Source organism: Cryptomeria japonica, chromosome 6 (assembly GCF_030272615.1).
Source record: "Cryptomeria japonica chromosome 6, Sugi_1.0, whole genome shotgun sequence".
NCBI classification, from domain to species: Eukaryota; Viridiplantae; Streptophyta; class Pinopsida; order Cupressales; family Cupressaceae; genus Cryptomeria; species Cryptomeria japonica.
In genome coordinates, this window is record NC_081410.1 from 494711098 (window position 1) to 494726194 (window position 15097).

The window sequence follows — 15097 nt, forward strand, 5'->3', positions numbered from 1 at the left end:
CAAGCCTGAAAATATATACTTCGTCTTTTTAAGGAAAATTATCTTAGCAAAATAGGTCGGTGATTTTGTACGTTTTCAGCTACTCTATTTCTTGAATGTAAACCTTATAAAAGAATAATTAATTCTATGAATGGTGCAAATTGAATAGCCCATAGCATGGTATATTCCAATCCATGAAGATCTACCAAACCTAAACTTTTAGTTCTTGTAGACACTGAAAATTAACCACTCACTTCATCATTTCTTCTTCATAAATTAATTAAATAATTTTATTATTTAGTTAAGCTAATTTCATTTCACTTCTTCAAATCCAAATTCAAATTTTTCCCCTTCACCAATTTAATTAGATAATTCTTAAATATTTAATTATCTTATTTCTTCCAAAATTAATTAAATAATCTTTATTATTTATTTAGTTAATCTTTATCCTTGTTTAATTATTTATTTGACTCATTTACTGCTTATTCCTCTAGTTCACTATAATTATAAAATTATTTTTAATTATTTAATTAGCTAACTTTTCTTCTATAATCAATTTATTTAGTTATTCATATCTAAAGTTCCTCCAAAAATAAATAAAATTTAACATTTTATTTATTTTATTCCCATCATGTATTAAATAATTTTTAATTTATTTAATCCCTCTAACCTCCTAGCCACTTGTCCACTCCTCTCTTACAGCACTTCCTCCACTTTGTCTGTCTCCCATTATGCCCTTTCCATCTTTAGCCTCAATTTCCTCTCATTCAATCTGGACCATTGTGAAATGACCCCCTTAGATTTTTCAGTTTTCAAAAACAACATTCAGCACCCATTAGCATTAGCAAACATTCGTCTCGACCACTTATGCTGTGGGAGGAAAACATAAACAATGAAAGCATTACATGATGGCGGTTTGACCAGCCACTTCCACTAATTTTGTAGTGGGAGATTACAAAACATAGAAAGCTTAACAACCCAAAACTTGGCGGTATAACCAGCCACTTCCACTTATCCAGTGGGGGATTATAAAATGACTAAAACTTAGCAATCACTTGGTGGTAAACCAGCCGCTTCCACTTTTCAGCGGGAATTACAAGTAAACCGGAAATACTTGAAAAACACAAAACTTGGTGGTATGACCAGCCACTTCCACTTGCTCAATGGGGATGGAGTTAGCTTCTGAAAATGATAACAAAACGTTGTTTAGTACTACTAAACAAGTTATTACATGAGCTAACTTAGAAGGGAAATGATACTTGAAATTAGAAGATCAATAACCATGTTGCCAGCCCTGAAGTGTGAAGGATGAGGTCTGATTTTCAGAAAAACCAGCCGCTGTAGTATCACCAAAGTGTTCACAACTCCCTCGTGACTCCTTCAAATGAGCTCAAGTTGTATGCAAATGAAGTAGGAGAGCTAGGCGACCAAGATACGAACTCACCACCAAAATAGAGTTGTAACAAGGGCATGCCTTTCAATGCTGATAAATGACTAGGGCGATCAGCAACTAGTTTGATCTGCAACCATAAATCAAGCTCTCTACTAGCATCCATCAAAATATGAACAAAATATCACCCAAAGCATACGAGTATTTTGAGCTAGTATCCACAAAGATCCAATAACAACTCCCACCAGGATGAATAGAAATGTACTTCAACTGTAGGGTTTGTTTAACACCAAAAGAACTCTCCAATCTTCTCTAAAAAAACACTGGAAATCTCTTAATGAAATTCCTTAGATAGCTAGGAGTTGTCTTTCAAACTCGAAACTGTGATAAAGCTAGGAGAGCACACAACCCCGAAGCCAAGATTCTGCAAGCATTTCAGCAGCACTTCATTATCAAATTCCAGCATAACCAAATGAAGGAGAGAAGGGTCTTATTTATAGACTTGTGCCCCCAAAATTTGAATTCACTTTTCCCTCCAAAGTGGACGCCTCATTAGGGAAATAAAATATAACTTATATCTTTTGCTTCTTTTTAATTTTTCCCAAAGTTGGACACCAAATATGAATTTCCATTCAATAAAATATTTCCTTATTCTCTAAGTCTAGCTTGGATGCCCAAAACACCTTTTTTTTGACTTTACAAAAAAAATATTAAATATCGCCCAAGTAAAGTCATATGAAAGTAATATTATATAAATAATCAAATTTATTTACCAAAAATAGATTCCAAGAATCTTGGAGAGACCACTACTGAACGGAATTGTTGAGAATAGAACCCAAGTGTTCCTCTACTGCACAACTATACTAGTAAAAATAGCATTTACTAAAAAAAGCACTTACTAAAAATAGCACTGCTAAAAATAGTGAGTGACTCCAATCTCCATTTGAGCATATTCTGAGCAGTCGTCGTGACTTACTAAAAATAGTAAGTCCGGAAATCATCTCCGAAGAATTTGCTTGTCAAACCACACTAGAGCTCTCAAAAAACCCAGAAAAAACCCTATAAAGCAAACAGTCATCATCCTGTCACGATTTACTAAAAATAGTAAATTCAGAAATCTTCTCTGATTGGAATGCATGTTATACCATCCTGAAGCTCATGAAAACCCCAGAAAGAAACTAGAGAGCAAACAGCCGTCGCAATTTACTAAAAATAGTAAATTCAAAAATCTTCTCTAATTGGAATGCATGTTATACCATCCTGAAGCTCATGAAAAACCCAGAAAGAATCCAGAGAGCAAACTATAGAACTCCTGCAAACACCCCTCCATCCATCAGTCTAGAACTGAGAAGGGTACATTACACATTGATCTTCTTCTGGGATAAATTCAAACTCCACCATTGATCTATCTTCCTAGAACTGAGAAGGGGAAATTACACATTGATCTTCTTCTGGGATGAATTCAAACTCCACCATTGATCTATCTTCATGTCAATCTATAAAGTCAAACTCTCTTCATTATTTCTTTACACACAATCTTTAACCTTTTCCAATATCTAAATATCACTTGTACTTATAAATTCAAACTCCACCGTTGATCTATCTTCCTGTCAATCTATAAATTCAAACTCTCTTCTTCATTATTTCTTTAACTACTATCTTTGAGCTTTTCCAATATCTTAATATCACTTGTGCTTATGAATTTCTAAGAGCAACAATACCACCATTCGAAGAAAACTCAAAGGACAATGGAGATAAATGAAATGGGTGCTTGAAGGTATACTTTGTTGTTTTCTTATTTCTTGCACTCATCTTTACATACTTCATTGGTAGATTAGAATCTTGAATAGATTTGAGGGTTTTTGTGGTTGACCCATTGATGATTTATTCATGGTTGATTCTGGTCTTACAGTTCTAAATAAAGCATGGAAAATATATGCAATATAATATTGTTTTTTAAAAAGAGAAAAGTGACAAAAGCTTATTGTCATTTCACTAAAAATTTTGAAGTAGGGGACATTACAGAAATATTTGGGTCTCCAGCTAGTCAGCACACCAACTTGGAATATGTGATCCCCTTGCATTGACAATAGGATTTTCCTTTTTACCCCTGTATCGTCTAAATATTATTTTCCTTAGTTTATGCTGCTTCTAGTGTTGAACGGATTTTGAAGGTAACTTATTCTCTGTTCTATAATTTCAGGACCTAGAGTCATGACAGTGTACATCTCCTCCAAATTGTAATTTCAATTATGCAAGTCTGGCCAGTTAAATTTCAAGATAAAAAAGTATATTTAAAATAGAAAAAACGGAACTGTTCTTAAAAAAATCATCAAACACAGAAAAGAATTTGCCAGGTCTAATAGAGAACCAAAGCACTGAATCTTTTTAATGTTATATTATTATGTAATAGGCTAAACTACTCTTCTAGGATAAAAAATCACTGTAATGGGTAGGCAGATTCGCAAGAAAAATATTGAACAATTAGCCCCTTTGATAGATCCATATGCATCGTGTATCTTTAATCCAAATGTTGTATTGAATAGTTGATCTATTAAGGACATACGCTGAAAAATTTAGAAAGGGAAGCTTCTTTCAAGTTAAATAAAGCTTTAGCCAAAGGATCAAGCCTCAAAACCAACATACCCTACTCTTCTTCGCTTGCTCTTAAGGAAATTTCTTGAATCCAACACAGTCAAGAAATTTGCTTCATGCATGAAACTCCACCCTTGGTAACCATAAAGACAATAAATTAACAGCAGGAGGAAAAACCCAAACAAAAATGTAGAAAGCAATCGCCTATATGCACCTACTATAAATATTTTTTGACGCCATAACAAAATCATGAAATTTTTCAGCAAGACACTATTTTTACAAGTCTGCTTTAGCAGGCTTTAAACGAAGCTTCAACCTAGGCAAAAAATAGTCACAAGAAACTGTGTCAAACCAATTCAATAGTCTGCAGGTAACAGTCACAAGACTCAAGACTGGAAAAAACAGCCCCATATGCTGGAAAATGCAAGACCAGAATACAAACAACCAAAATCTCAGAAAAATCATGAAGTTGTCCTGCCATTGTTACTCATTTGGCATGGGTGAAAGCCTCATAAGTTCCCACGGCTGGAATATATTTACGAGGGAAAATGATCCAGAATGTGGATGAACTTGACATAAATAAAGATGAGATGCTTTTTCAAGAACATGAATCTAGATCAATGATTGGAAAAAGAAGTTCAAAGTTCAAACATTCCAAGCTATGAAAATGGAGCAAAAGGTTGAGCATTGTAGTGCCATTTTGGTCACTTTCCTTTCTATTCTTGTCTTCAAGCCTACAAAATAGAACAAAAGCTTTCTGAAATTGTGAAATTTGAGGGAAAAAATTAAAAGTTTGACTTCTCAAATATACATAACAGTTCATGATTTTTGAAAGTATTATTCTCCATTTAGTAAAGAACAGGACAGTACATGCGTTTTTTTCAGTTTTCAAGCTTAATACAGGATTAAGTTCATTTTATTTATGTGAATTTATTTTTAAAAGATCCAATATGGTAGTCATTAGAGGATGCTCAATTGTTGATTCCAAGTTGAATTTAAATGAGATTGACTGTGGTTAACCAAAATTAGTTTTTTCATTTGTTGACAAGAGTAGTTAAGATCGGTCAATCCTACTTCATGGCAATAAACGAAGTTGTCTTTAATTGTGTCTTCTAGGACTTCTTACCTTAGGCAACTACTACTGGTAAATCTAGCACTATGATGATCCTACTTCATATCCAAGAATCTCTATAAAGATGCCCATTAAAGGTTTCTTGATATAATATACCAGAGGTCCAGAAGTGATCATTTCACATTTTGTATCCTATGCAGAATCCAAGTTTTGATTTAAATTACAACATTTACAATTGAAAACTTTTTTTAGGATATGTTCATATTCCATCACTATGCTCAATAATGGTAAGCCTCAGCACTATCATGGGTCCACCACAAATGTTTTTAAGAAATGTAGTTGTTGATAAGTTGGCTCCAGTTTTTGAGTCCATTTTGGCTTTTAGTTTGTTGATGTACTTTTGTAAGAAAATCAGTTATCCAGCATGCAAGAGGTGAAAGAGCTTAAGGGGAAAAAGGTTATAAATAGACTCCTAAGTAGTAAAGTGATATATTTGGAAGAAAGAAGCTCTTGTGCACAAATCTGAAGACTGTGTTTGGCCAATGAAGCATCCATACTGCCTTAATTAGGCCCAAGTTGGCATCCATAAGTAAAACATCTCTTTCTATTAACTACTGCTTAATTTAGTTCAGCAATATTAAATATCTGTTTAATTCCCAGTGTCTCAAATAATCGTTTCATATTTTCAAAAGTTCCAGATTTCATTTTTTGTTATTTTCTGAGTTTTAGTTTCATAAAATCACTTTTATATTTAAGACTCTACAGCAGATTCAGAAATGCCTGATTTCAGTTATCAGTTTTGATTGAAGTTTCAAACCTAAGGTTATAATAGTCATTTCAGATTTTAAAATTTTATCTCTGAATTTTTCAAAAACATATTTCGGTTCATAACAGTGGTATCAGAGCTCTTTCTTGGCTCTTCAGGGAGAAGCTGTACCAATGGCAAAATATTTGGAAAGAGTAAATAATATGTTAGCCTCATTGATGAGTATCAGGACAAGTGGGAATCTTATAATGAAGAATCGTAACAAAAACTTTTCAGAATAATCTTTATGAAGAATGTCAGAGGAAGATATTAATGTAGCTTGACAAATTTAAGTCATGAGCAATAATGAAAACAGTTCAGTCCGTGACGTTTTTATTGCAGAGTTTAAACCTCATTGACAATTGTTGTGGACATAAGGCTTGACAAGGAAGATGCGGCTGTACTATTCTCAATTGTGTGGTCACCACCTTCTTACAAAGGCTATAGTTGGAGAAACCTTTCGGAAAGAGGTTTTGAAGAAAGAACATTGAAAAGGCTACAAGCAACTTAAAACTCATCACACATATGCCCCGCTCCAGCACTATATTTGAATGAAACAAAATGAAAAATGCAACTTCTGAATCCAACTTGTTTGCATTCATCTAGCAAAGTATGGCTACACAACTGAGAAATTAGTTGTGCAGATTTATAAAACTTCCATGGATTGAACATATGTTTAAAGTAGATTTTGAAGTTGAACTGACTAGTCCAGAGTAGCAAGACATGCTAACAAAAGATACTGTGATAACAATAGCAGAGACACTAGATGCAATTGCCTCATGCAAAATGGATCAAGTGGAGCTCTCCGTGGTCTTTTATGGATGGAATTAGTTGAGTGCCTTGCAATTTACTATCTGAACTAGGGAATAAAATTCTCTGAGACAAAGAATCCAAATAACAAATTATGGACTCAGATACTATCAAAACATCTCACTCAATGGAAGCATCTGGCAGAGATGGATGCCACATGAAGGCCCAAAGCTATTACAGCTGTAAACACTGCAATTACAAAACAATTTAAGGAGGGGAAAGACTGTTACAATGCTCAAAGATTATGAAATTGGTTTCAACAGTAACAGAGGCATGACCCAGGCCAAACTGGTCCAGGTTTGGATCCAGTACTGGTTTGCAATTGGGGGCACAGGGTTCATATGATTCTGAACCCAGACCAACCAAAACAAGGTGAAAAAACAAGATATTCAGGAAACAGCCTTGACATACATAGCATATTGTAAGATAGTTCTATGGATTAAACTGCGTGATAATTTTTCTCATCAACGCTTTCGATCTACTCCATGAGACATCATCAAGATGTAGAGAGAGAATGGGAGAAGAGAATGTAAAATGATGAATTGCAAACCATGATCACAATGAGTAGAATAAGAAATATAAGAAAAAATAGAAAGTGAATTTTGTGACAGAAGATAAGTAAAAAGATAGAGTAGTATGGCAGAAAACACAATCAGTATGGTTTCTTCAGCCAGAAAGCTCCTGCACTCCTTGCCTTACCTCTCAAGCCTCACCCGTCTATGATGCCATTCTTCTTCACTTAATCATCCTACTCCATCACCTCATGTGTCTAAGGCTCTGCCATCCATTAACAAACCATATTTCTTGCCAATTCAAGGGACTCTTATGAAGGTGTCTATCACACAGTCTCCTCAGTCCACAACCTCTCTCATGCCAAGGACCAGCAATAATCTTGCCTCGACAGCCACCTTCCCAGTATGCCAAGTACGTGCTCTAGAGCTATTTCTCAACATTCTTCATCAAAAGCCAATCTTGGCATTAGTTGTAATGCGATCTCTAAGTCGCAGCTCAGCGCTCCTCGAGCCACTCCCAGCGCTTCTCTTCCCAGCATAGGTTTTTCCCCCTTTCTCCCAAAGCTCTCCACATTTCAGCCTTAGATTTGGTTTCTCCAAGTGACCCCATCCATAGCAACTATCCAGTTCTCCACTCTTCCGCTAAGTCAGCCTCTCTCAATTCTAGTGATCCCCTACCCATAACCACCTGCCCCTCTTGTTCATGCCATCTTTTATGTATTCTTGTGTCACCAAACCTCCAATCCCCCGATTCTCTTTTTCCTCTCCTATGAGTCTCCACCACTTGCTTAAAATTATTCAAGGTTGAAAAAAGAAGTTGGTTGTCAACCTTTCTAACACTCACATAGATACCCTTTCTTTCAAATTTTCAAAAAAAGGTTTCAATTGAGAATGTAATGAGATCTCTTCTTGAGGATTTGGCTAAGAAAAACAGACTAGATTGTGTTGTCACTCTGAGGCATGCCAAAACACCCAAGTGCAACATTCCCAAAGCCAAACTTTGAAGATTGGCAAAGGGGATGCCACGGTTAATATGAAGTAGTCTAGCTAAATCTCCAAGATGTTCAATCTTCTTTTTCATGGTGAGAACTTTAAAATCCTAACCCGCAACTCCATCTCCAAATTTTTTTTACAAATTAAAACTGCCATTTTCCTTTCTTATTTCAAAGATATTGCCAAAAAGCAGCTTTTACCCTCCAAAGAGATTCCCCCCACATTTATGGTGTTCCAAAAATCCACAAGTTTGGGATTCCTCTTAAACCCATTATAAATACCGTGGACTCCCTTACTTACAAGCTTGCTACCTACTTAGCCAAGCTAATCTCACCACTTGTGAGTAGATCTAATCTCTCATTAAAAATTTTGAACACTTTGTGGTTTTTGTCAAGGACAAAAAAGTTAAGAAGAAATTAACCTACTAGTCAACTTTGATGTTGTTTCCTTCTTTACCAAGGTTTCCATCTCCAACTTCATTGAGATAGTTAAATGTAAGACTAATGATGAGGTCACCTACTTGGTAGAGTTATGTCTAAGATCCACATTTACTTTCCAAGGAGAGGTCTACAAATAGTTGGATGGAGTTGCCATGAGATCTCCTCTCAGCTCATCGTGGCTAACCTTTACAAGGAGCATTTCAAAGAAATTTCTTTAAACTCCTTTCCTCTCAAACCCAAATGACAGGATCAGTATGTTGATAATACCAACTTTTGTTGGCCTTATGACCCTAAGAAGCTAGAAGAATTTTGTCAGCACCTGAACAACTTAGCTTTGTGCATTTCTTTTACCTAAGAGTTGGAAACTAATGACCAACTCTCTTGACATTTTGCCCATCAAAAAGTCTGATGGGTCCTTACCTCACCATGTCTTCCAAAAAGCTAGGCACACTAATCTCCATCTCCACTCTTCCTCTCATTAGCACCCTGCCCAAAAAGCTAGTATCCATAAAAAATTTGGTCACTAGCACCTCTAATATTTGTCACACCAGAAACTTGGACCAAGAGATTGCCCACCTTTCCAAAGTCCTCAAATTGAATGGATAAAGGAGCAAACATATTGCAATGGCATTTAAACAAGTCAAGTCTTGCTCGATCTCCAAACCCAAGGAGATTAACACTTATGACCTCCTTTTTGCCACTCTCCCTTAAATTAAAGGCATTTCTGACAAAGTTTACAGTATTCTTCCTAAGAAGTGCCTCCAATGCACCTTGTTGCAAGGAAACCCCTAAAAGATCAAACGAATACTAAAACACAAAGATTTTAGTGGTAGGAGGAAATAAGTATTTCCTATTTCTTCCCATTAAAGGGTGGAACAAATGACCCTATAACAGCAGCCTACCTAAAGCACTCACATGTTGCCACTTGCCACAATGTGTCATTGTGCTAAAGTTAGTGGTGATTTACCTAGAGAAGAATCTATTTATAAAATTATAAAATTTATATTTTATTCTTTATTAAATTATTATATATTATGAATAAAAATTATATTTATATTCATATTATTAATTATACTAAGAGATGTTCTAATGGCATCAAGGAGTCTCATGTCATTAATATGTACATATAAACCAAAACAAAGTCGAATTTTTTTTTTTTAAAAACAAAACTATTACTAAGTAACATATAAGTATACAATATTGACTACACTTTTCAAAGTAAAAATTAAAATAAAGTGAAAAAAAATAACATAAATAATATAGATAAAATAAAATAAATAGTTCTAAAGTAAAATAAAATAACTTCTCGAAATACCCCTGTTCATGGGGATGGCGGGATTAATCCCAAGTCAAACTCTAGATAGGGAATACAATGGATCACCCTCCCCAAAGGCTGGTTTAAACTCAGTTTCAATGGAGTGTCTAAGGGAAACTTGGCATCTCAAGAGCTGGCTATATAATTAGGGATCATGGAGGGAAGATAGTTGGAGTAACTTGGAAAAAACTACAACCAAGAACCAATAATGAAGCACAAGCGCTTCTCCATGCCTTCAAATTTGCGAACAATGTGGAGTCAAACAAGTGCATATTGAGGGCAATTCAGTGCTCAAATAAAATTTATCAAAAAGAAAGCCTCCCTAGAATGGAAAATAAATAGTATCCTAAGGCAACATTGGCTCCTCACTGAATACTTATCAACATTCACAATAAAGCAGGTTTTTAGGGTGATCAATAGTCATGTAGAATCACTTGTCAACTTGGCAATAGACATGGAAGGAGATTGCATTGCAGACAATTCACTACATACATGGCAAAAGCTAGTTCCAAACATATTCAATAATGCCCCTTCGCAAATTGCAAGGCTCCATCATTAGAAGGTGGCAAGGTTGTCGCAAACACAAGTGAAGCCAATGTAAGGGATCCTTTCATGGTTACAGAGTTGAATGCCAAGCATACAAATCATAATATTTAGATGTGTCATCACCCCCCACATTGGGATCATATATTCTTCGAATTCGTTCTGTTCTTGGCAGCCTTCGAGTAAATGTACGATTGATCCTGGTGGGAAAGAAAAGACAAATTGCATTTCTAGGAGAGATATTTGATCTTGGGTTGAGGAATACCTTCAAGGTGAATGAAATAATCATGATACATGCTATTAGAGTGACCCTTAATGAGCTATTCCATTCAATAGCTCAAAAAATTAGGGTAAACATTAATGTATCTTCAATGTTTGTTGTTTTTTAGAGAAAGAAGACATTGAAACTATGAAGATGGTTTCAAAGTCTTTAATCAGGCCCGCTAGCGAAAAGGGCTCTAAGCTATTCTAGACAACATTGAATGGGCTATGGCTTCCATCTAGGCACAAGAATATGGCCAACACTTAACGTTGTACCGGTTGAACCATGGATACCATTTATAGTTTTTGTTGTTGGACAAAATGAAACTCTTTGAAGACACCAAGCAAAGTGGGGAATCAAATTCCTAAAATTTGCTACTAGGGCAGCCCCCTAACTTGGGATAAACTAGTCATTTGCGTTGGAGATAGGCAACTAATAGGAATGGAGAGGAGGAAACAGAACAGAAAGCATAAGAAATAACAAGGAAACAGTTGAAATGTATAAGGGTGAATATACAAACCCTCTATAGATAAGGATAAACTATATAGAACATTGTTAATAGTACATATAGGAGAAATCTATGCACCCCAAAAACTAGGTCCTCCATTTTGGAGCAAACAATACTTTGTAATATTTTCTAGAAGTTAATACAATGAGTATGGCCCCCTAAGCCAAATTTATTTATATAAGAACAGCTTCTCCAAATAGACGGATTTAAGACATAGCCCACATATATTTCTCTTTTCTTATTATTATAAAATAGCTCCTAAATAAATAAAATTATTAAATAGTTCTAAAGTAAAAAATAAAATAACTTCTACCGATCAAAAAATAAATAAAATAAAATAAAATAACTTTTAAGTAAATCAAATGACTCTTAAGTGAATTCAACTAAATAAGTCTTAAGTAAATTACAACAGCTCTTCAATAAAAATAATGTAAATGTAATAAATATTTTAAAATAGTTTTAAAGTGAAATAAAATTACTTTTAAGTAACTCAAATAAACCTAAACTGATATCTCTTGACAATTTTTAGATAAAAAATTTTAAGCTATCTATGATAATATTTAATAATAAGCATATGTTTAGTGATGCTTTATTATAGTAGAAACAATTGGCAAGTGAAACAAATATATCTTCAAAGTATATAATGTAAATATTTATTAGTTTAGATAGATATTAAAAATGATTTTCATATAAAAGGTCTTTTTTTAAAGTTCATAGTTTTAATGATTTATTGCATTGTTATTGAAAAATGAAAAACTAAAATATAAAGTAAATAATGTATAAAATAAGATAGCTCTTAAATAAAAGTTAAAATGAATAATGTTTGTATACCTTTTCTTAACTATTGTCTACCTATTTGTGTGTACATACATACTTAATAGTTTAAACATATATTAAAAAATAGTATTCATATAAATATTCTAAAGAAAAATAATTATTAAAGAAAAGCCAGCAAATAAATAAATTTCAATATAGTATAATTCATAACAACTTAAAATGATGAAGTAAGATATAAAATTATGTTTATTTTAAACCAGCATATATATCTTTAATATATCCAACTAAAAAATGTCAAGCTATATCAATATAGACACCTCAAAATTGACATCTCTTAGCATCTTTTAGATGGATATATTTAAGATGTCTATACTAGCACTAACTATCTTTAGAAAAATCTATGTAAAAGACATCAAGATATATCATTGTCAAGGCGCATGCTTTTGATTGGATTTGTGACTTAAATGGAATAGGCACCTTGAGAATGATATCTCTCAGGGCCCTTTACATAGATTTTTCTAAAGATAGGTATTCTAATTTTGATATATTTATATAGTTATTAAGAATATTTTTATATATTTCTAATATTTAATACATATCGTATGACCAAATGCAGCCATATCAAACTTGAGGGAAAAAATTGCCATATTAGCAAACTTGTTCCCAAACTAACAACTTAGCTTAAAGATAATAAATTTTGCCTCTATTTACTAAGCAACTTTTGAGTTCAAAAGAACCAATTACATGGATCCACTAGAACCTTATTTTAAATTTTGTTTTTCTTAGTTTTTAGGGCCCAACCTTTCGTTACAATTTGAATTTTAGATTATTAGGTGTATTTTTTATAAGAAAAAGAGTTATCGCACATGTAAAAGTACACAAGCATAAGTGGGGAAAAGGCTATAAATTGTTTTTTAGGGGGAAGGGCCTATCTAGTTGAATTTTTGTAAGGCATAAGACCATGTTAACTATAATTTACTATGCCTTAATCCTTAGAAGATTTGGATTCCTCAACGAATCATGCATGCATATTAAGAGTTGCATCATCACTCCAATTGTAGCATTCTTGATCAAGACTTCAAGGAGGATCCTTCATGCCCTTAAATCTGATAATGTCATCAAAGGTCTAAACTTGACTTCATTTTTGGCCTTGACTCCAAGATCTTGGCTATGCCTCTCAAAATTTTCAATTTACAAAGAAAAATCAAACATTTTCATCTTTAATGTGAAGATAAATAGGTAAGTTAAAATTAGAAATACCTTGGATTTTAGCATGTCTTCCTTCTCAAGAAAATCTCTTGGGATCAACACACAGGAAAACCATCACTCCAATTTAGGAATGGCCTCTTAGAAGATAAGAAAACCCATCATGTAGGACAGAAGGAAGATAGATATCTTGGGGATCATCTCCAAATCTTGAAAGACATCCTTCGATCCATTCCAATCTAAATCTTTTTTAGTTTGGAAATCCATGTGAGCATTTACAAAACAATTGACAATATACAAAGTAAGTTTTTATGGCAAGGGCCCGAAGAAACCAAAAAAGGTCCTCTCACCCAAGCTATTGGGAAGTACATATCTAGAGAGGACAACACACAGGAAAACCATCACTCCAGTTTAGGAATGGCCTCTTAGAAGATAAGAAAACCCATCATGTAGGACAGAAGGAAGATAGATATCTTGGGGATTAATCTCCAAATCTTGAAAGACATCCTTTGATCCATTCCAATCTAAATCATTTTTAGTTTGGAAATCCATGCAAGCATTTACAAAACAATTGACAATATACAAAGTAAGTTTTTATGGCAAGGGCCCGAAGAAACCAAAAAAGGTCCTCTCACCCAAGCTATTGGGAAGTACATATCTAGAGAGGACAATTACAACCAATAAGACCTTAGAAAAGAAAACTGATGTGAAGAATGTTTAAAAAAAACAGACAACAGCTGGACTATAACCATAAAATTTAGGTACTTGAACTTAGTGGATCTTGAGAGGATCCTTCCTATTTTCAATACTCCAAAAACATCTACAATGAGAGGTTTTACATCAATGGATCTTGAGAGGATCCTTCCTATTTTCAATACTCCAAAAACATCAAGAATGAGAGGTTTTACATTTTTTATGTTTTTTCAGAAGTCTCATCACATACTTTATTTAAGTTATAGCAGATGGAGCCAAAACACACTAATCAGATGATCCAACCCCATGGTACCTACTATCAAGTATGGAAGGTATTGAAGCTCTAAAAGTTCCTCTTCAAAGTCTTACAATAGCAAAAATAAAGATTCTTGGGATGGATATTCTCTTTTATTAATGAAATTGGAATCTTATAGGATCTAAAGAAACAGGAAAGTTCAGGAACATATTTGCTGCTCTACAAAAATTAGTGAAACCCTTTAAGATTTGCATCAGAAAAGAGCAAGATACATTAATTTGGAACCTTTAAATTGTTAATTTTAGTAATCAGACTGAAGGTAAATAACTGAAACTGAAAATGCAACACATAACAGTACAAAACAACACAAGAACAACACAGCAGTACCCTGGGGAAACCTCCCTCTTGGAGGAAAACTCAGCAACAAGATTCAGATCAGATTATATTAATGTCAAGGGATAGCCAAGTACAAATTCGCCCACTTAGGGCATGAACAAACTGACTTATCTGAATCTTGAATTCTGATCAGAATTTGACTTGTCCCTCAATCTGATGATAATCGCCACCCTTGACTGGATTCACTCAGCTAGAATGAATTCGCTATTCTCCGTAGTGAGTTCACTGACCTCAGAGTATAATGGCAGGCCTTCAATGTATATTTGCTGAGTCTTGGAAGAATTCATTGTGTCTTGAATTGCTTGCAGATCAGATCGCTGAATTGGATGAATGCATGAATGGTGTATAGGATGGATTACATCGCCCTGTTTATATAGGAGATACAAGTAACTTATTTGCCTTAGTCGGCTATAATGAACTTGGCGCCAAAATACAATAAATTCGAATTCTATTTACAAGTTACATGAATAGGTCTTGACCTATCATGTCATCACAAGTTACATGTTGCATTTGCCTTAGCACATTACACCCAAATAGGACCAGTC

At 34.1% G+C, this 15097-nt stretch overlaps 1 protein-coding gene across 5 annotated transcripts in view; it reads right to left on the bottom strand.

Annotated features, from left to right (window-relative positions):
• LOC131052783 (protein BUNDLE SHEATH DEFECTIVE 2, chloroplastic) overlaps window positions 1-15097 on the bottom strand; it is a 155717-nt gene that overhangs the window by 130750 nt on the left and 9870 nt on the right. The window lies entirely within an intron of this gene.